Source organism: Durio zibethinus, chromosome 13, assembly GCF_047325235.1.
Source record: "Durio zibethinus cultivar Kanyao isolate XHJ-2024 chromosome 13, ASM4732523v1, whole genome shotgun sequence".
Classification (NCBI taxonomy): Eukaryota; Viridiplantae; Streptophyta; class Magnoliopsida; order Malvales; family Malvaceae; genus Durio; species Durio zibethinus.
This window is the reverse complement of record NC_143174.1, coordinates 16932443-16956972: the sequence shown is the minus strand read 5'-3', so window position 1 is coordinate 16956972 and position 24530 is coordinate 16932443. Positions and strand designations below refer to the sequence as shown.

Below are 24530 nucleotides of genomic sequence, written 5' to 3'. Positions count from 1 at the left end.
TGTTTCTATCTTTAAAATATCATCTATGTTAAATTTTGAAAAATAATTTTTTTTTTATTTTAAAAACGTAATCTTTGTTGAATTATGAAAAATGATTTTTTTTCATCTTTTAAAAAAATCATGTTTTTTATCATAATTTTTGTGAGGATTTTAATAACATTATGTTAAAAATATGATCTTTATTTAAAACATATTTTAAAAATTAATTTCCTAATATTTTATAAAATATTACTATATTTGAAAGGTAAATAATGTTGTTTATATAATTTGAAAACGTAATTAATTGAAGACAAATAAAGAAAAATATTTACTTTTCCTTTGAAATCTTAAAAAAAAAATTTAAAAAAATTATTCTCTTACTTTCTCATTATTTAACACTATTAAAAATCTTAAAAATTTCAGTAATCATATTCCCATAAGCCAAACAAAAAATTTTAATTACAAAAAAGAAAAATTTACTCTTTCTTGAACTAAACATCACATTTATGTTATGTCTTGAATAAATTAAATTCTGATTAAAATTAAAAAGTCAAATTCTAAATTAACCCCTCTCCTCAAACGTTGAAAACTAAATTAAACATTTAGGAAAAAAAATCTGACGTTTCATCGCAATCTTTCAACCAGGTGACTAGGATTTTGAAGGAAAACGACAATACCAGAAAGGACAAAAGAAAAAACATTTTTAATGCAGGGAATTGGATGGTGCCTAGATTAATTGAAAACAAGAATTTAACATCTAATGTAGGTAATTATTGGCCGTTTATTAAGCTAACAAGCGGTTAGAAAAGGAAATTCCCCCGAAGGCATCCTGTCTTGAATTATTGTAAATCCCAAGGCTATAGTCTATTCTCTATAGAAACCTTTTTCTACCAAACGCCGATAAGAAAACCTGCTTCCTTAGGCTTGGGGTAAGGGTGCACTCAGAACTTCTTTTACCCAATGTCGACAACGCACCTTCCTCAAATTCATGATAATAAAAGCTACCAAGGTCCCCGTCACACCAGCTAGTACACGGCAAGGCCATAATCATTAACGTTTGAAAGTTAGCCCAACACTATTCCATGGGTCCTATTCTTTGCCCTAATTGTTCGCTCTATTACCAAACATCTAACACTTCCAACCGAACATGATTTTGACCTACACTTTTAGAATCATTTGGCAAGTAGAGAACATGAGTGTGAAACACAGATCTTTTTTATTCAACTGAATAACATAAAGCATACTACAGAAAATAGAAAACGCTGCAAAATTTCCAAGCAGCTGTTTCACACCAGTCAAAGAAGATCAACTAAACAGAATAAAAACAGTGGGAGGAAAATAAAAAGATTTTCATTTACTAAACTCATCTCCAAAATTTAAAAACTTAAACAGTACCATAGTCCAACTTACTTAAAGCTTCAAGCTCAAACTTGAGGTTGAAGAAGTGTGAATCAAAGATGATGATGGAAGACATCGCCTTTGTCTACCACTCGCAGAGCCAGGAGGACAAGAAGTCAATGAAGGAGGTAGAAGGCTAGAAGAAGATATAAATCTACTTGAATGGCTTCTAAGCTTCTTCTTCTCTACCTCTTGACACTTGCCTTCTTATCTAACTTGGCAAACCTTTGTCTCATTCAACTCAGCTGGGAGAACACAGTTGCAAAGAAAACCTATACATTCATCACAAGCAATACCATCAATAGTTTACATAAAGAGTACCTATAAAATCATTTAGAACTAAAGCAGACTATCTCAAACTACTGCTTTTTTGGCTCCTACTAGAAAGTAATCAAGCACAGAATAACGAGGACAGAGGGCGAGTATAGTCTTTTGAAAGCTTAGGCACCATTTATTTAGTAGAAAATAACTTTTAGAAAATGATTTTTGTATTTTTAGGTGTTTTTATAGAAAAAACTGAATAATCAACGAAAAATAGCTTACTAGTCAACCAAAAAAAAAAGGAAACTTTTCTAAAAATTATCTTCCTTTTTTGAAAAGGAAAAAATTTCCAAAAAAAACTACTTATCAATGTATTTAAGCATAATTTTACTCAAGTCGAACTTTTACATTATTTTTTAAAGTTCAAACTTAATTTGATCTGATCCAAAATATTATTATATTAATAAATAATATTTTTATTTAATTTTACTTAAAAAATTAAAATACTAATATTGAAAGTCTCTTAATATTTTAATTTTAAATATTTTTATAATTCTACTCAAGTAAGATTTTGAACATAATATTTTAAACTCAAACTTGATTTGATTCAATTTAAAATATTATTATATTAATAAAAATATTTTATTTAATTTTAATTAAAATATTAAAATATTAACATTAAAAGTCTTTTAATATTTCAATTTTAAATCTTTTATTTTGTATATTATTTAACATAAATATTTTTAATATTTTAATAATAAATAGTATTATATTATTATCTTAATAATAAATAATAACATATATAATAATATTTTTATTATTTTAATAATTAATGTGAAATAATATAATAATATTTTTTTCTTAATATGAATATTTTTAATAATTTTTTTATTATTTTTGTTTAAAATATATAATTTTATATTTTTATTTATTAAGGTATTATTTATATTACTATTTTAATAATAAATATAAATAAAAAAAGATTTTTGTTATGATTTACTAAAAGATACTGTTAATATAAAATATAAATATTTTAATAATAAATATTACTATTTTAATATTAATGAAAATAATATTTTAAGAATAATAGTTCTATTTTAAATATTTTAAAACATTAATATAAAAATAATAAATAGTTTTATTTTAAATATTTTAATAATAATATAATATTTTAATATTAAATATTATTATTATAATATAATTATTTTTTAATATTAATAACTTTAATAATAAATCATTTCAATATACTTTAATAATAAATAATTTTTAATATTTTAATAGCTATATTAATATTATTTGAAAAAAAAAATAGATTTTTCAAAAAATAACCAAACAATAAAAAATATTTTTCATTAACTTATCTAAATAATAGAAAATCTCTACTTTTTCAATAAATGTAAACGTTTTCCAAAATTTATTTTATAAAAGTCAATTTCTATGAAACAAACGGAACTTTAGAAACTAAAAATAGCATTAATTGGGCCTACATTGCAACAATGTGAATGAAACTATTATTTTGCATTCCCCTCTCCTTTTAGTGAAGCAAATTTACTTCACATGGTAAAGCAGGATTTAACCCTTTTTCTTATCCTATATCTCATTCTCATTAGAAGAGAGATATTGGATGAACCTAAAACATCCAAGTTACCTTAGTGAATTCTCACAAAAAATTCCCAACACAAGCAAGGCATATAACAACTCCGCTAATATCATTGCTATCATTTCATAATCAACAAATATTTCAATATCAAGAAATTGGAACTACCAAGTTCTATATTAGTACAATAAACTAGAATACATATTACGAAAATTGCAACAATATAAGATATAATTAGCTGGCCATTCTATGCTAATATGCACAAAGGATAATGTCTTATTTGGTTTCCAAACTATTATTTTTTTTTTTGGATTTGGTACCAAAATTAAAAAAGTTGCTAAAAAGGTACCTAAACTCTCAAATCTTGTGTCAATTTGGTCTAAGAATAACTCTATTAGCCAAGTTGCTGATTTGGCTATTTTAGCTAATAAAAAATCACCATCTGGATACAAAATGATATGTCAACTTAAGTTGTTACTTACATATCATGCTTATGTGACCATTGTAGGCACAAATTTTGTCCTATTTTAACATAAATATAATTTTGTTTATATTATTATTATTATTATTATTATTAACAAAAAAAAAGTAAAAAAAAAATCTTTTTGTTTCAACTCTGGCAATTAAAATTAAGTTGCCAAAGTGATGTTTTTCTCCCTGACATTGCCTAACTTGGCAGCTTGATATCTGATGACCAAAAGTCACCGGATAGGTCTTTAAATTTTTCACAAAAAGATCCCAGAAGATCTGGAACTTAAATCATAGAAGCTCTATAAATATAGCTAATTCTTGCAAGAAAAAAAGGGAGAAAAACAACAAAGGGGAAGCCTAGGGGAAAACAAAAATGCTCACAGTCCTCTTTGATAGAGGAACCAGCAGCAAACACAAAAAATACAAAAGAAAATTTCAGAAAAAAATCTTTGAGAATGAAATCCTTGATCTAAGAGGTTTGGGATTTTTTTTTTTTTTAGAAATCTAGTTTGGAAAGAATGTTTAGAAAACAAAAATGATCAATTTGGGATTTTTTGAGAATTTTTAAAAATTTTTTTTAGGTCGCTAGAAACTGAAAAGTTTAAATAATTTGACAACCGTTGAATTTTTTGGCCAACAAAAACTAAAAAATTGGTTGAAATCTGGGATTTTTAATTTTTCAATGCCGGTTGAAGTTTTTGGTTACTAGTGCATGACGGTGACCAATCGAAAACTAGGTAACTATAACGGCTAGTGAGAAAAACTAAGTTTTTAGAGATAATAGCTCTGAGGTAGAGAAAGAGAGGGGAAAGAAAAAAAAATTGAAACGGGCCTTTTATGGGCACTCCAAAACGATGTCGTTTTATGTGCCTGACCCACATCTAACCGGTGCAGGATCCGCACACCTACCCGACCCGTTTCGCAGGTTTTTCTTTTTTTTATTTTGATTTTATTTATTTTATGTTTATTTTTATGTTGATTTTTTATGATCTTATTGTTATTTTAAATTAATAATTATTTTAGAAATAAATAAATAAAATAAAATAAGGACCTAAAAAAATATAATATGAAAAAAAAATTAATAATAATAACTATTTAAGGAAATTAAAATTTTATTACAAGAAAAAATATTATTTAAATTTCACCAAAGTGCTAGGATAATTTATGGAAAATAATTTTTGATAAAAAATAATAAAATAAGAAAAATGATAAATAAAATAAAAATGATAAATTGTTTAAATGAATCTTTTAAATATAATTTCTATAGAAAGCCAAAAGAGTTTAGTTTTCTTTAATTATTGCAAGTAAAAATAATTTTTCGAATTTCATCATAGAGTTGGGATAATTCAAAATTATTTTTACTAGAACAAAGGTTGATTTAAACAATGTAAAACAATAATAAAAAATAAATAATAATAATAATTGATATTTTGAATAAATTTTAAAAATATATATAGACAATTGAAAGAGTTCAATTTTCTTCAATACAAGCAAGAGATTAATATTTAGATTTCATCGGTAAGTCAAAATAATATAAATTTTTTATAACAAAAATAATTAAAAAGTAAATAATAAAAAATAAAAAATTTTAAAATAATCATAATAAAGATTAATTAATTAATTAATTCTCTTAATTATAAAAAAATTATTTTTATTTAGGATCTTGTTAAAAAGTTGAGATGATCTTAAAACTTGTTCAAAATTTTTAAGATTTCACCAAAGAGTTGAGATAATCTTAAAATTTGTTTAATAAATATTGAGAACTCACAAAAGAGTTAGGATATTCCTAAAATCCTTTTTAAACAAATAAATAAAATATCTTATGATGAGATTTTGAGAATTTTGTGAATAGTTAATTTTTTCGAAATATTTTTCTAAATAGTGATTTCTTATAAATTTCGTCAAAGCATTGGAAAATTTATAAAGTATGAAATAATAATAATAATGTTAATTTCACAACAAAGAAATATTTTTTAAAATAAATTTTAGGAAATTAAATTTAAATAAAAAAAGACTTCATTATCAAAATAATAGGATTACACATGTTTAATTGGTACTGTTCTTCAAATGGGTGACGTAAGGGTGCTAATACCTTCCTCACTCATAACCGTATTCTTGGACCTAACGCTAATTTCACAGACCTAAACTTATTTTAGTAAATCTTAATTAATTTTAAGATTTTTATTAAAAGATGATATTTTAGGTGGTCAATCATATCCTACAAAAAGATTAATGGCGACTTTAAAAATTTTCATCAAGTATAGCGATTGAGTCCCTTCGGATGAAAAATTGTTATGACAGCCATATATTAACAAGTCTAAAAAAATTTAAAAATTTTCTTAATTTTTTCTTTTCTCTCTTCCTCTCTTTCTTTCTTAAACATAAAACCCTAAAATTTGAAAACTAAAGAACACAGCCACTAGATTTTTCCATTTTCCAAAAACCAATTATTAGCCACCGTCACTTGGTTGTCGATCGACCTCTATTGACACATAAATTTCACCACGAGCTTCTTTTCAACCTCCAATGTCTCAAATCTAAAGCTATAGTCGCCACCTTTCAAAATTTTCCCTTTTTATCTTATAAAGGTTTTCAAAGAATCTTTCAAGAATCCAAGATCAAAATTCAAATACCGTAACTTTCACTGTCTTTTTTGCCGCTGGATCTACCACTAACACAATGTCTTTCCTAAGAACAAAACTCAATTCCCACAATCTTAACTTGAAATTCTAATGTCAAAATTGTAATCTCTTTTCCCTTTTTTGTCTTTTGCTTTTATGTGATTATGGTATGGATTTTGGTTATTTCTATTGGGTTTAGATATGGTGTGATAGATTTCTTGGTTGTGTGTAGGATTTGGGTTTGGGGAAGATAGATTTTTATAGGTGTTATCAAGTTAATGAAATTTTTGGGTTCTGGCTACTAAGTTGCTTGAGTTTTCTCTATGTCTACTCGTGACTCTTTGTTTTTTGTTGTGGTTGATTTCAATTTAGAGCTACTGATTTGGCTTTTGGGTTTTGCTTGAATATTTTTGATTGTCTATGCTAAGGTTTGCTTTAGGTTGACTTGATTTTTGATTGCTTTTGGTTGACTTGATTTCTGAGTTTACGTTTTGCTTCTTATGTTGTTGAAATTATGGGTTTTGTTGGGTTTCTTTGATTTTTTGGTGCTAAGGCTTATTTGTTTCTTACTTGATTGAAAAATTCTAACTTGTTTTTGAATTCATTTACTAGGAAATTAGGTATTTGATTTTAGAGAAGAATATAGCAAAGAAAATTTTTTAGAATTTTTCAAAAAATTTTAGAATATTTTTTTAATTTTTCTTTGAATGCTAACATGTCATTGATGATGTGGTACTGATTAGACTTTTTTTTTTACATGTGTCAATCTCTTATTGGATATTTATGCCATGTCAGCATTTAGGGTTAACGGTGCTAAGGTTAGGGCAAATTAACACATGGAAATGTAGTTTGAGTACCTAACTAGAAATTTTTTTTTAAGTACCACATTAAAGAAAATGGAATAGTTTGAGGCAAAAAGGGACATTATCCTTATGCACAAAAATTATTGGCTAGCGGTGAAGGTGATTATAGCACTATCATTTCAAATTTGAAAGTTTATGCACATTGGTGGTGGTGGTCATATTTATAGTTCATAGCATGCAATTCATGAATGGTGCTCATGCACATAGGTGGTGGTGGTAGCAGGTCAAGACCAATAGTTAACAAAGCTTGCCTAAAGGAGTTTAGTGAGTGGATATGGTGGAACCTAATACCACCTTTTCCTTTTCTTAGAAAGCCTCTTTAAAGCAAAACACAATTAATCTTTTGGTTCTTGATTTTTAATAGTACTATTTCCTTTTTTTTTATAACAAACACCTAAACAGTCACTTTATGATGAATGATTTTAGCAGTTGCCTTAGTGCATGCAAATATAAGCTGAAGAAAGTAAACATGAAATGTTTTATCACTTTCTTTTCAATATATACCAATCTTCTCAAAAGCCAAGTAAATCATTTATGAATTAAAATTGAAAAGGAAACAAATAATGACACAGAAGATAGTTGATTTCTTACCCAAACTAGTAAAAAGCTTAACCCAACAGGGAATTGGCTTCCTTGTCAATTGGAAACACACATCATTACAAAAAAGGTTGCAATTCTTCATGATAAAATGGTATGTGTTTCCAGAATACTCTCTAGCAAGTTTTTTCATAAATGCGTGAACATTTTTTGACCTAAATCCGTCCTTCCAATTAAAATAGATTTTCTAAATGTGAAACTGGGACACTGCCTCGATTCCACTTCAAAAATTCCTATCGTTGAATGTTTATGTGCCCTAAAACCGTATTCAACTCTATAAACTGTATAGCAATAATCAATAAAAGTTAAAAGCTACTTCAAGAAAAAAAAATACTAACTTCATGGATGTAAATGCTAATAACAAATCAAAATTTGTTCCTTCAAAGGACTTAAATTCTCTTTGGTTGCCAACAGTCAGTTAGTTAGTGTTACTAAACAGTAACACATTTAACATCAACCTCCTTTTATATATAAATTCTCAAAATTTTCCCCTTATCTTTCATTCTAGTTGGTCACTAGTAATTGAAAAAAGAATAATAAAAGAAAATTAATTGAAAAAATAAAAGCATTTTTCAAATTTTAGCTATGGCACCTAAAGCAAGTCAAGCTAGCAAAATTTCACTGATTACAAAATTACAAAGGCAATTAACAAAAAATTTTCTCATCAACCAAACAGGCCACACAAATACAATTATACATATTGGAAAGAAAATTTAACCCATGAAAAAGTACTATGAAATAAATAGAAAATATAACAACAACCCATTGTTCTTTTCTCTTTCTTTTTCCATTACCTTTTTCGGCAACACTAAAGAAAAAGAAACTTTACCTAACTTAAAGGGAAAAAAAGGTAGGAAAAAGTAGGAAAGACTTACCTTGAACCCCAGAATGATAGATCCTAAGGCTGACCAATAAGCGTAACCATTAATTGGAGTCAAGTTATATACATTCAAGTAACCTAAAATCGACCCGACTTTCTTCTTTCGTGGCATCAACACCATTTTACACAACACTTTTTTCTTTGTTTCTTTCGACTTTAAATTTTCTTTTTTGAATTACCCAAATCACTATACAAAAAGAAAGATAATTAAGCATCTGATGAAGGACGTAAAAGAAAATTAAGAGAAATCATAGGGGTAAACTAGGAAATCTGAAATTATTTTCTTTTTTTCGGTTTAAAGAATTTTAAATAGAAGAAAAATTTAGTGTGTCCAAATTGGATTCTTATACTTTAATTAATTATCAAATTTAGTCAAATTGTTAACAGTTTAAACTTTTTTTGTTAAAATTGATGACATGCATTTTAATTTTTTTGATGTATCATTTTTGCTTAGGTGGCCATTAACTTTGCTAACGTGTAAAGTCCACATGGTAAAAAATGATGATGTGACAAAATTTTTTCGCACGTCATTATATTTCCATGTCAACTTTTCTCAAATTGTATAGTTCGTCCCTATACCTTCGTTAAATAATGCAATTAGTTTTTCTACCTTAATGTGTATTCAAATTTGATCTTTATATATAATTAATTATCAAATTTAAGATTTAACCTAAAATAATATATAAAAAACCATAAATTATTAATTTGACCATGACATTTTTTTCATATTTAGATAAATTTGTTTAGATATTTAAATTATTAATTAGACTTAATTTGACAAATTGAGTTAAATTCAAATTAGATTATAAGTCTAACATAAATTGAATTATATCTTTTATTTATCTTTCTTTTATTTATTTTGATTTTGATTTTGATAATTTTGATTTTTGGTTAATTTTTATTTTCAATATTTTTGAAATATAAAAATAAAAAATAGAAAAAAATAATAAAAAAAAGTTTTAAAATGATAGAAACATAAAAATTAGATCAAGAAACTCATAATCAACAAACCTAACAAGCCCAGATACATAATCAACAATAAAAGCAATTAGAGACATTTCATTTTATTCAAAAATTTTTTAGATATTAAATGGGTTTCGAATTTTGTCTCATCATTAAGTTCTAAAATCGTTTTTTAAACAATTGGGTTTTAATTGTGAAATTATATTTTTAAACCTAAATTTAAAGGCCTAAAATTATTTTATCATTACAAGAAATTAGGTCTTTAGTGGCATTTTTTCCACATATAAATGTCATATAAATGTCACTAAAAAATTCGCAACATTTGCCAAAAACGTCGTTAAAAGTATCAGCTATACTTACTTAAAAAAAATACATTGTTAACTTAGCAGTATTTTTAGGCACAAACGTTGTAAAATTAGTAGCATCTGTGCTTAAAAACGTTGCTAAATGTTGAATTTAGTGGCATTTGTAATATAAAATACTATTAAATTTAGCGATATTTGTATCAAAAAGTGTCGCTAAATGCTGAATTTAGTGACATTTGTTATAGAAAACAAACTTAAATTCATAAACTGAATATTATAAACATTTAAATATTTAAATACATAATTTATTTTAATATGCATGTAACACAAAGTTTAATATATGCAATAACTTTCAAATTATTTTAATACATTAACTAAAAATTTAAAATGTATGAAATTAATGACAGCATAGATTTGGAATACTATTATTTGAAGAAGGATTTTTTTCATGTTAGTCACTAGCATGCTAAAAAACATACTAAATAAAGTAATATAAGTTTTAGCACTTGATAATAAGCTATTTTTTATATTATAAAATATAAATAGTTACTAAAATAATACTTGAGTTGGTGAACCACCTAAATTAATTTCTGAAAATTTTTGTTGTACAAAATTCATAAGACTGTCAAATCGATCATTTAGCTGCTGAAAAAATCTTGCATGCTTTTAGTCTATTCTAGCATGTTCTTCTTCAATTTTAGCACACTCCTCTTTAATTCTAGCACATTCTTGTTCTCTTTTTGTTTTCATTTGCTTAAAACGTTGTTGTTTAGTTTGCAACCCCTTTCTCAATATAGAGATTTTTCGTGAAGACTGACTAGCTAAGAAAGTAAATTGTCGAGAGCTATGTCCATAGTAGCTAAATGGTATTAGACCTAATCTAAGACCTCGAACCTGTCCATGTCTTTCTTTTTTAGCAACTTCTGTGAAAATCTAATTTTTCAATTCTTGTATATTGACAAAACCATCAGATGTTACTTCAATCTTAGTAGCCATTTTCTCTTTCGCTTTCTCCTGTAAATTAATTAGATAAAGCTATCAACTTAATAATTAATTCATAATATATTTAAAATAGTAAATATTTACTTTTTGTATAAAACGAATCCAACAAATTACCATAATTTATCGTGCATTGACATTCAAGTAAGATCCATTTATTTTTGTGTTAGTTAATCAAAAAAAATCCATATGTTCAATTTTTTTACCCATCTTAATCTCTTACATAAAAACACATATTATTGTTAAACACAAATCAACCATAAATTATCCATGTATATCAAGCATGGCAATCAAATTCAAATATTTAGACAAGTTTAATATCATGTATTTAAGCTATTTAAATTGTTAAAATAGAAATATAACTATAAAATTATATTTTTGCCCTTTAACAGCATAAATGTCCTAAACAAACATAAATAATAACAGCATTTTACCCTTTCACACGTATCAAATTTGTATTTTTGCCTTTTAATGGCACAAAAAATCATAAATAAATGTAAATGATAACTTTTTCACACATATCAACCATGAAAACCAAGTTCAATCATTCGGACAAGTTTAATATCATGTATTGAAGCTATCCAAACAATTAAAATAGAATAATAACAACAAATTTGCTTTTTTGCTTTTTAAAGGCTCAAAACGTCCTAAATAGACGTAAACGGTAACTTTTTCACATATATCAACCGTGAAAATCAAGTTCACTCATTCAGACAATTTTAATATCATGTATTAAAGCTGTCTAAATTGTTAAAATATAACAAAAACAACAAATTTACATTTTTTGTCTTTTAACGGTACAAAAAGTCTTAATTATATGTAAACAGTAACTTTTCACACATTTTAATGGTGGAAACCAAGTTCAATCATTTAGATAAGTTTAATATCATGTATTGAAACTATCCAAATGTTAAAACAGAATAATAACAGCAAATTTGTATTTTTATCTTTTAATAGCATAAAAAGTCTTAAACAAATGTAAACGATAACTTTGTCACATATATCAACTATATAAACCAAGTTCAATCATTCAAACAAGTTTACTATCGTGTATTGAAGCTATCCTAACTATTTAAATAGAACAATAATAGCAATTTTTCATTTTTGTTTTTTAACGGTATAAAAAATCTTAAACAGACATAAACGGTAACTTTTTCACACATATCAACCATGAAAATTAAGTTCAATTATTTAGACAAGTTTTATATTATGTATTGAGGCTATCCAAACTGTTAAAACAAAATAATAACAACAATTTTATATTTTTACCTTTTAATGGCATAAAAAGTCTTAAACAGACATAAACGATAACTTTTTTCACACATATCAATCATGAAAACTAAGTTCAATTATGCAAACAAGTTTAATATCATGAATTGAAGCTATCTAAACTATTAAAATAGAATAATAATAACAAGTTTGCATTTTTGCTTTTTAACAACACAAAAAGTTCTAAACAAACATAAACGGTAACTTTTTCACACATATTAATCACGGAAATCAAGTTCAATCATTTGAACAAGTTTAATATCATGTATTGAAGCTATCCAAACTGTTAAAATAGAATAATAATAGCAATTTGTATTTTTATCTTTCTGCCTTTTAACAGCACAAAAAGTCTTAAATAGACATAAACAGTAACTTTTTCATACATATCAATTGTGAAAACTAAGTTCAATCATTCGAACAAGCTTTATATTATGTATTAAAGCTATCCAAACTGTTAAAATAAAACAATAACAATAAATTTGCATTTTTGCAACCGAAGTAAACGATAACTTTTTTATACATATCAACTGTGAAAATCAAGTTCAATCATTTGGACAAGTTTAATATTATGTATTGAAGCTATTCAAACTATTAAAATAGAATAATAACATAAAATTTGTATTTTTTCCTTTTAACAGCACAAAAAGTCCTAAACATATGTAAACAGTAACTTTTTCACACATATAAATCATGACAACCAAATTCAATCATTCAAACAAGTTTAATATCATGTATTAAAGCTATCCAAACTATTAAAATAGAACAAAAACAAGAATTTTGCTTTTTTGCTTTTTAACGGCACAAAAAGTCTTAAACAGACATAAACGATAACTTTTTCACACTTATCAACTGTGGAAATCAAGTTCAATCATTTGGACAAGTTTAATATCATGTATTGAAGTTGTCTAAATTGTTAAAATAAAGCAATAACAACAAATTTTACATTTTTGCTTTTTAATAGTACAAAAAATCCTAAATAGATGTAAACAGTACTCTTTTTCACACAAATCAACTATGGAAACTAAGTTCAATCATTCGGACAAGTTTAATATCATGTATTGAAGCTATCCAAAATGTTAAAATAGAACAATAACAGCAAATTTGTATTTTTGACTTTTAATTGTATAAAAAGTTCTAAACAGACATAACAATAATTTTTTCACATATATCAATTGTGAAAATCAAGTTCAATCATTCAAACAAGTTTAATATCATATATTGAAACTATCAAAACTGTTAAAATAGAACAATAACTGCAAATTTACATTTTTACTTTTTAATGGCACAAAAAGTCCTAAATAGACATAAATTGTGACTTTTTCACACATATCAACAATGAAAATCAAGTTCAATTATTTGAATAAGTTTAATACCATAAACTTACCTTTTTTTTTTTGCTTTCTTGCAAAACTTTTTGATCCACTCATGTGGTTATATTTTTGTTGCTTTCTGCTAGCAATTCTAATCTTTTCTCTTTCTTGTCATAAAAAATAATTGCATATATAGTAAAAATACAAATATTACTAACTAAAATCATAAAATCCTTTGTTATTAAAAATAATATTAAAAATTATAAATCAGTACCTCTCATTTTTTTAAGAACCAAAATCTAACTAATTGTTCATATTACCATCTAATCACATAACGAGGTAAATTTTTCATTGTGACCTCTACAGTACTATTTCGATTGAAATACTTTTTCATTAAATTATGCTTATAGTCTTTCCATTTCTTTCCCAATGACTTAAGCACAAATGAAGTAGTTATTTCAAGTACAAATCTTGACTATAAAATACAAAAAGAAAAGTTATAATCAATAAACCAAATTTAAAATAATAATTTCTTTTATATATAATTAATTGTACTAGTACCTTAATAAAGTTTAAAGTATCAACCTTAACTTCTACTAGAACTTTATGCCATGTTTCATAATGAATTGGCAATTTCATTCCATTATTGGGAATCATACCTAGAAATCCAACCAATAGTTGAGACTCTTCACCAATTGGTTGCCTATTAGAGTTTGCAAATACTACAATACGTTTAATTGAAGGTAGTGCAAACAATTTCTTCAAAGTTGTCCAGCCTCTAGTCTTCTGTTGACTATTATTATCAACTACAAAAAATAAAAAATCAATTAGTAAATTACTAATACTTTAATGATTATAATCAAAATCTAAATATGAGGTTTATGATACCTATATTTAAATTAGAAGCAGAATGAATTAGTGGGATACTACCTAAACCCAAACCTCTCATATTACTAAGTTAGAACCGACAATAGGCACATTTCCCTCCAAGAGATTTAGTCCATGGCCAAGATCAATAGGTGCCACAGATAGTTTTGAACTAATATCTTTTATATGTATTCCGTTTAATCTACTCTTTGGCATTGTAGCTTAGCTGCATTATGAAAGTGAATCAATCAAAAGTTAAGAAGTTTAGATATTGTAAATATAACAAATGATATGTAAAGAACATATCTAAATAGCATATATAAAGACATTGAGAAGTTAAGAAATCATAACCAATGATGTATAAAGAACATATCAATTTAATTAAATTAAAAGCTAACGTATGATTTACAATACAATAAATATATAAAAGTGAATGCTATATAAATTACATACAAGCATTTATTACATTATATTTTAAGCACTTTAATTACAAAATATGGATCATCCATCATGGTTCATAAATGTCTTCATCAACATCTTTATGGACCCATTAAGTAGAGGTACTAGAGATATTTTCATCCAAGTTTTGTTTAGCAAAAGAAAAATATTCAGTAGCATGTTCAACATCATCTCTTATATCTGACTCCATATCAAATAAGTTCGTAGGTGGGTTACAAAGAACAATAAACCAATCCAACTCTTTGGGGTCTTTAGAATAAAAAACTTGTTTGACTTGAGAGAAAAAAAAATAAAATTCATCGATGAGTTATTGTCTAGTATGAATTAATCGAAAAAAATTCACAATTGTAAATCCAAACTAATATTTCTTAATATCTTCACATTAGCCTAATCACACTAAAATAAGATAATTTTAAACTTGCCATAATAATTCAACTCAACAATGTCATTAATCATGCCATAATAGTCAACATTTTCCTCTAAAAGGTTTGTGTCCCTAACACTAGTATAGTTAGTAGTTGATGAAGTAACAACAACTCCTAAATTGTGTTTTTCTAAATCTCTCACAAGATTTAGTGTGAAATCTAAATTCATTAATGATGAAACCTTTGTATCATTTCACAATCTTGTTCGGACCTTATAAAAGACTCTTAACCTTTTCACTAACAAGATTTTTACTCCAAACCAATAAAGGTAGAATAAATATATATGTTATTAATTTTATTTATACCCTAAGCATTCTATATACAATTCTTATAATGGAAAGTATGACATTACTTACAGTTTCTCCTAACCATCTTGAAAGTTTTCAGTGAACAATTTATCAAGCTCTTGAGGGTTTGATCATTGATAATGTGCATGAGCTCTCAAATTATTTTTGTACTCACTACATAAATCAAGATAAAGTATTAATAATAAGAAAAATATAATAAATTATGCTTAATAGAATGAATGATTTTCTCGTAAGAAAACTTACATACGAAACGATTCAATTAAGTCATAATTGAAAAGAACATATTGATGTGCTTGTGCCCAAGATTTATCATCTAACTCCATCACTTCAGCTTTGCCTATTGGTTGTCCAAAACTTTCAAAAAGATAAATGTAGGCAAAGTCAGTATATTGCATACCAACATTTCTTGATATTCTATTAAATCTCATTTTAACATCTTTCAAATAACGAGAACAAAATATCATACATTTTTTTATTAAATATCCTTCAGCAATTAAACCTTTCAGATAGTGTTTGTTGCAACAATAAGACTTTAACTTCCCCAAAAACCTAAGGCATAAACCATTTGTAATATACCTTTTCAACTAGAGTGATATGATCAACACTAACAACCTAATCAAGCTATTAACAAATAATACATTTCGATATGATACATCCATTGATAATAAATTGATTCACCTACTTTTGCTTCATATGAAAGGTGGATAACCAAATGCATCATAATAGTGAAAAAGTTTGAAGGGAAAATCTTATCTAAATGGTATAAAGTAATCGTTGTTCGATTTTGAAGTTTTTCAAGCTCTTCCACATTCAAAACTTTTCCACAGAGAGTTTTAAATATGTTATTCAATTCAATTATCATTGAAGTGACTTGCTTTGACATTGATGAACATAAATCAAGGGGAAGTAAGTTTTGCATCAAAATGTGATAATCATGTGACTTCAATGAAGAAAGTTTCACTCCTTCAAATTCACACATCTAGATGTATTTGACATATAGTCATCTGAAACTTTCACATTTTTTAAAATCTTGTAAAACACATTTTTTTCAGCTTTAGACATCCCAAAACAACTAGAAGGCAATCAAGATTTGCCATTAAGAAGCAACTTTGGATGAAGGTTAGGGCGAATCCCATGTCAACTAGGTCAAGCTGACTCTTTAAGTTATCTTTTAATCTTTTATTCACATTGAGAATTGTCTTGATAAAATTTTCATAAACATTCTTCTCTATGTACATCACATTAAGCTTATGATGTAATAAATTATATTCTCAATAAGGCAACTCGAAAAAGATACTTCTTTTTTTTCACAACTTAAACTCATTTGAGTCATCTTCTTCATCTTTCTCCTAATCACTTGAGTATCATTATCACCAACTTGAGTATCAGTATCACCAACTTGAATAATAGGAGACCAAACACCTTCAAAGATCTCTTTCACTCTTTTTCTTGATTGAGTCATTTTTTCACAAGTGAAATTGATATCTTTTAACTTTAACAATATATTATACCCAATAATTAGTAAGGTTGCTCTCCTTAACTCTTTAGTTTCATCAAAAAGATGTTTTTGGAATCTAAATTAATGATTATCATCTAACCATTGACAATGTGCAATATAACTAAACTTCTTACCATTATGTAACCACGTCAAATATGTTTGTGCAACACAACATAAATAAGCATAATGACTTTTTATGCTCTAACTAGATAAATTTACATAAGTAAAAAAATTATTGATATTCTATAATAAGGTAGCACATATATTGAAGTTCTCTTTTTTTGAAGCATCATAAATCTCAATTTCTTGCCATAACTAATTTAAGTAAGTTGCAAATAGATATTTATATCATTTTCCAAACCTTTCTTCCAAGGAATTATCATAAATAAAATAAAATGATTATTGCTTCATGGCAATCCATGGTGGTAAATTGTAAGAAATCAATACAACTAGCCAAATACTATAAGAAGTACTCATCACTTTGAACAAATTAAATCCGTCAGATGCTAGGCTAAGCATAACAGTTCAAGGATCAAAAGTAAAGTCTGAAAATCTAAAGTAAAATGATTTCCATGCCAAAATATTAGTAGGATGCCTCAATGATCCATCGTCCATCTATTTATCATAATGCCACTTCATAGAATCTACAGTTTTAGAAGACATGAAGTATCGTTGAAATCTCAGTATTAATAAAAAATACCTTAAAATCTTTACAAGCTTTTTTTTTTCATGGATTTCATCATCATCCTCATTCAACATTTCTTTAGGATTTGTGTTCAACCAACGAGAATTACCACACACATGACAAGATTGTTGATTTTTTTCTATCACCCCAGTATAACATGTAATCATTAAGACAACTATGAATTTTTACATAACCAAGACCTAACTCCTTGATCATCTTCTTTGAATCCTTACAAGATTAAGGAATTTTTGCAAAAGGAAACATTTCTTTCATAAACTCCAATAATAAAGTTAAAGAGTTTTTCGTCCATCGATATAAGCATTTCAAGTGAAAAAAAGGCACATAGAAAGATAACTTTGAATGCTTAGATCCATCATAAAGTTCTTTATTCATATCCTCAAGAAACTTATAAAATTTTGATGCTTCTCCACTAGATTATTAGTCACCTACACTTATCCCATGTTCATAAAATCATTCATTTCAACATTTGACTCATTAAATCCATCATTTTAGGGAAATGGATTATAAAAATATTGGTTATGAATAGTGAAAGCATCCCGCAACATACCTTCTATATCATTTTGTCTAATAGGATCATGTTGGTATTGGGGAGCCCTTAAAGTTGAAGGAACTTTAGTCGATAACCTTGATGATATAGACTCTCCATGAAAATGCCAATTAACATATCTCAAGATAAATCTAATGCAAATTAAATGTTCCAAAGCAATTTCATGGATTTGCCAATCGATATTAGCATATTTCAAACATGAGCATAATATTTTATTATCTTCACTTGCATTATCAAATGCAAAATTAAAAAAAATTTTCACTCCACTTGATATTCTTGATTTAATCTTGACTTTTGCATCAAATTCTTATCCATTTAGTACTTGCTGCATTAACACACCAAAATTATATAATTAATTATATGAAAACAAACTCTAACACACTTAATTAGGCTAACTATTACACTTAAATTAGTAACAAATTTAGATCTCCTAACAAGTTACATGAATTAATCAAAAGTGATTATTTGTTGGAAAGGGAAATACCTTCACAAATTCAAAACACTAGTGGCAAAGACACGATTGATAGAAATGGAGCAATTATTGATAAGCAAATCTGATCTCAAACTGAAAATAAAAAAATAAAAAAAAGAAACATATTAGTAATTTTACAGATTAATATACAAAATAAGCAAAAAATTGAGAGCAAACAGTTGAACAAAAGCAAAACAATATTCGGCAAAATAGCATTTGACAAATAATTGTTTAAAACACCTTTATTTTTACCATCCTTAATAATAGGGTGAAATGAATCACCTTAACAATATCTTTGAGCCATAGTTAAATTTTGTTTGATTTTTTGTATAGACTGAAAAAGCTAACGTTTAAATTATTAAGAAAGTTAATTACAGCATTAATTTTTTAAATATTTGATTAAGTATTCTTAGTAGGGTTATGTTTAAAGCTTTAACCTTACAAAATGAGAGTGCTCAGATTTTTATTCACCTTTTTGTGCATAAAAATGCTAAGCTTTAATTGATCTACCCATTCCCCACATGGCCTGAAACATTTAAAGTGACTGTGACGCCAACTAAAGCCCACAAATTTGCCCAGACTACATGAAATTTAACTTAGCCGCAATGTCTCCACTCAAATGCATGCGTTACATGTTTAAAATATTTAAATCTAAACCAGGATTTTCTCTACAGTCCTCAAATGAGTGTATATATCATTGAAAAAAAAAGTAATTAAGGATTAATACGAGTCTTTTATGTCGTCACCACTAAAAAAGCAAAAGTAGTAATGTTAACACAATTTAAAGAACATTAATTAACAATTAACACAACTAACTATCAAGCTAAACCAGAATTAAATATGCATTTGAGACCTAATTAACACCACAGGGACCTAACTCTGCTTCTACAATCTTAAATAATTTTTTATTTATTTTAAATGAACAATAATAGTTTGGCTTTGCCAAAAAGGAGGAATCATATATGAAGTCAACCTCATCAAATTTGCTTCATTATTTGAATTAATAATGATAGAATATTTCTTATAAGGTTTATATTCAATTTTTATTAACAGTAATTTTGAATGATTTATAAATTTAATGTAAGTAATCAAACTTGCAACGTACTTTTATTTTGAAATGAAATAACTTCTTTTTACTTAAACTTTTTTTGTAACAAAACATATAAACAATACCAAATTTGCATTATGTTGAAACTTAAAAAACATGACATTGAGAATAACTAATAATCAGATAATTTGTTAGAAAAATATTAAAATTTTAATTGTAGTAATGAAAATTCAATCTTTTAATGATATTAAATAAAAAATTGAAATAACCTATACTTAAACTTAACCATATTCATTATGATATATATATATATATATTATATGAAAAAAATTGGATTAAATATTTAATAATAGCTGATGATTTTTTTGATCTCCTGGAATGGCAATTGCATCAAGGCTCGTTACTTCGCATCTCTGGTTCCACTGTTGAATTGCTTAAGGCTTGTTATTCATGGTTTCTGTTTGGCTAATGATCCATGCTTGATCAAATTTGTCACCCGAGAAGGAAATCTCAAATAATTTTTCTATCCTCATTAATTCTTCAACACTGCATGTGGAATGCACTGTGAGTTACTATATTAACAGTGCATATCATTAATTAGTAAATTTAAAATTTTTAAAAATTTTAAAAATAAATATTCTTAAATTTTAATATTTAATTATATTAAAATAAATTAATAAAATGGTGACTTATGATGCTGTAATAGTGAATAAATATAACATTTATACACAATAATATATTAAATATAAATTCATTTATCATGTTATCATATTGAATGAGCTGTTTGTTATCGTAAAGATTTTAAAGATATCAATTATGCAGTTGGATCTATCTAGGACTATTCGTGGAACTCCTCTTTCCTTCAGAAAAGCGGATATGGCTTAGACCCAAAGGCCCTGCACCGGCGATAAGTGGCCCTAGAACGAGGGTCTATAATTGATTTTGTGCTTTTGTTAAAGATAACTGTTTATTGAATGAACTAGACCTAATTGATATCTTTAAAATCTTGTCTATGTCCAATCCAATTTACTCATTAAAGTGCATTACATTTAATTTGCATAAATTTAAATTATTAATATTTTAGTTTTTAAATATATTTTAAAATTAAAATTATATAAAATAATTATTAATATTAAAACATTCTTAACTTGAAGCCTTTAAATTACTAATGACAAAAACTACTAAATAAAACCTTCTAAACTTGACTTACTGAGTTGAATATGAATTGAATGCTTACTTAAATACTTGGACAACAGTTTTACTTGAGAGTATACACACCTGTGAAATCAGTCAGGAATGAATATCCCGTTCCAAAGAATGCTCTGCTCTAAGGCAGAGCCAAACGAAAAAGCACAATACCTCTCGAAGAAAGAAACTATGAGCCAGCCTGTTTAATCCCTTTTTGCACTGTCCTAGCAAGTCATGATCATGCGGAGGTACTGGACCACATTGAAGAGAGAAAGAAAGAGAAAGCATGCACGCATGCAAGCATTATATTAATCACAATATATTGACAAATTCTTATCCCCAGGAAACCTCGTAAGAATTCAAAGATAAGTAGATAACATTTTCTTTTGTTGTTTTTTGATAATACATGACCATTTTGACAAGTAATTAATGGAAGAATAGTACTTTCAAATGCCAATTCATGTATGAAAATGTCCTTACACTACTAGTCCTGAAATATTAGAAGAAAATATTTTATTTGCCAATGTCATAATAATAATAATAAAAGGGTTGGTTAGTATATGATGTAAAATATCACATAGAATCATTTCACTTATTTGACAATTAATTAGTGGATGATAAAAGTTTACAACTTCAAATTTAGCTCCTCACTTCCCAATTTTTTGATCCAATGGACGCCATTTAATCAATCTGTTTTGTTTTTCTGTACAATGTATTTGGGTTAGACATTTCTTACTCCTCATTTTGATATGATGACAAAAGCAGGTGGGCTACACCTTGGCCTGTGACTGTATAATTTGCAAGAAAAAATGAATGAATGCTGAAGAAAGAGGCAAAAATGAAAGATGATTTTGTTTTGTATTTGCCAAATATAAGTAGATGTATAGATTTGACTATGAATCGTCACTCTTAATACGAAACAGTTGATAAATGCATTCATCATCCTCCCCACATGAAAGTCATTATCCTTCAACAAATTATTTCAAACTTAAAAAGCATCAACAGTTTTGTTTCAATTGCAGTTTGTGAGATGCAGTGAACCTCTCCATGTTGCCTCTCCAAACTCTCCTTTTAATTTCAATGCTTTTCTACAACTCCATTCTCCTTTGACTTCATTTCATTTTTGTTCTAGCTTTTATCATGTAGTCTTGTCACTTTTTTCCATTAATTAATAACAGACCTTTTTATTCCGAGAAAGTTTCCAGAATACATATATTGGTATAATAACTAACGAAATGCAGAATCAACACAAAGCAAATAAATACTCTCTCTCTCTCTCTCTCTCTCTCTCTCTCTCTCTCTCTATATATATATATATATGTATATATATATATGTATATATATATATATTTGTTTGAGAGATTAGTGATTAGTTTAATTAGTAATGGTTCATTTTTTTTTTTTACTTTAAGATTTTAGATTTAATTTTAATTGATGGTTATTTATTGGAGTCATTTTAAATACAAATATAAATCAGATAAACCGATTGTGATATAACAAAATTTGCATGAGCTCTTATTCAGTTGAGATCAGTCAAATGTGAAACTTTGGAGAATGAAGTTTTCCTGAAAAGTTTCAGTCCTAGTTGGACCCTTGTTGGTGTGATTCCTTTTCCATACTAGTACTCATTTACAAGTCTCTCATTTTGGTAAAATTCAATTAAAACCGAAGAATTACTCCAACAGTTTTGAAGTACTGAACAGTGAAGCATGGTCCATCAAACTAGAGGATGTGCGTAGTGAGAACTATGAACAAACATATAAATGTTTAAGGTATAACTAGCAATGCACTGTAGGCTGCATAAAAGCACCGCATTACTCCTCAAAAGTCAAACGCATATAGCTGATTAAAATTGGGAGTAAACCGGAGCTTTTACATACCAGAACCTGTTATATTTGATCCTTTGAATGATGTGTTCCCTGTAGCAAGTACACCTTCTAAGTTAGCATTGCTTAAATTTGCCTACAGTAGGAACGAAGCAGGGATCCAGAAGAAAAGATCATCTGATAGAACAATAACTTATCTGTTTGGTAACAGATATGGCTCAAAAGAGTTTTCCTCAAGAAAAGAAATGCACCTAAGATGTAATAAACGATTAACTTTATTACATTTGCCAAAGAAAAATCAGCACCTCTAAGATCAGCATTTGATAGGTCAGCCCCTGCATCACTGCAAAATGTAAAAAAAGGAAAATGATGTTAGTTAAATGATAACCACCGAGCAGGAAAAACAACAAAACAAAAATTGAATTTTAAACTTCAGGAAAACTTCCAATTTCAAAATGAATAACATCCTAAACCCAAAAAATTAATTTTTTATTACACTTTGGAAGAGATCCCTTGTCTTTTTCTTTTCAAGACATCCATAATTAGAAGTAGAAGAAATATGCTTTACGGTTACGCTACTAATATTCCAAGTTTAGAATATTCCAATCAAAGCTTGTGTCTTGACAGACACATCAAAACATTCTTTAGTTCTTAAACAATATACCATAAATTACAATTAAAAAATGAAAATTGGAAGGTTCTATTCTGGCAACAATACTCAAGCAGAAAATAATCAGCCTGTTATCTCTTGAAATACAGTTTAGAACTATTACAAGCAACAAAACCGAACCCAACATTAAACAAAACAAATCAAGAAAAAATAAATGGAGACTAACATAGGTCTGGGTCCCCTAAAAGTTGCACTCTTTTCTCTCGAGTTGAAAGTCTTTGGAAGGCTGTAAAATGGGTTTTGGTTGCTCTTCAAATTCACCAAAAATACCTTTACCTCTTTTCTCGCCCTGCCTAGTCTTCTCTAAATCAAAGGCTTTCCACGACTCAAAGCTTACCTGTACCAGAAAATTCAAACCAGCAGAAGCTTCAACTAAGGCCTTCCTTCTTGAAATTTTGAGTTTCAAAAGCTTCACCAGCAGTGGGCTAACAAAAAAGGAAGAAACGGGGTTCAAAAAAATAAGGGAATGAATGGAAAAATAAAATGTATGAAATAAAGCTTACCAATTGTTTTTGAACGGCGACAAAAAACGCAAGAAATGAGCTTGAGCAAAAACAAAAAAGCTTTGTAGAAACAGAAGAAAAAGAGAGGAAACTTGACCGAAAATGGACTGAAAATTTGAGAAGAAATGAGCAGAAATGGAAGCTAAACCCTAAAACCAAAACAAGCAGAAATGAAAGAAAGGTGCAAGAAGAAGTAAAAGTTAAAATAGAGAAAGGGGCATCTAGTGAAATTTAGGAAAAATTTCATTTTTGTTGCATTTTGTGGCGTTTTAAAGTAAAACGCCGCTATATAAGAATAAAAAAATTTATTTTGTGGCATTTATCCAATAAACGCCGCAAAATGTATAAAAATTAGACGTATAGCAGCATTTCTTGATGAAAACGCCACTAAAATGTTTGTTTAAAAAATATAAATATTTTATATTAATAACTTATCATAATTTTATTGCACATTTAGGTCAACAAACGTTGTTAAAGTACGCTTTTAGTAGTGTTTTTAA

General features: G+C 27.0%; 1 long non-coding RNA gene and 1 pseudogene across 1 annotated transcript; both read right to left on the bottom strand.

Moving 5' to 3' along the window:
* Nucleotides 1-628: 628 nt before the first annotated feature.
* On the bottom strand, nucleotides 629-8828 carry LOC111304033 (deSI-like protein At4g17486; annotated as a pseudogene).
* Nucleotides 8829-23016: 14188 nt separating this feature from the next.
* On the bottom strand, nucleotides 23017-24307 carry LOC111304061 (uncharacterized). The gene is made up of 3 exons (XR_002691798.2): nucleotides 24031-24307; nucleotides 23865-23952; nucleotides 23017-23200 (listed from the first exon to the last, which is right to left on the bottom strand). It is a non-coding gene; the product is annotated as an uncharacterized LOC111304061 (long non-coding RNA).
* Nucleotides 24308-24530: the final 223 nt, after the last annotated feature.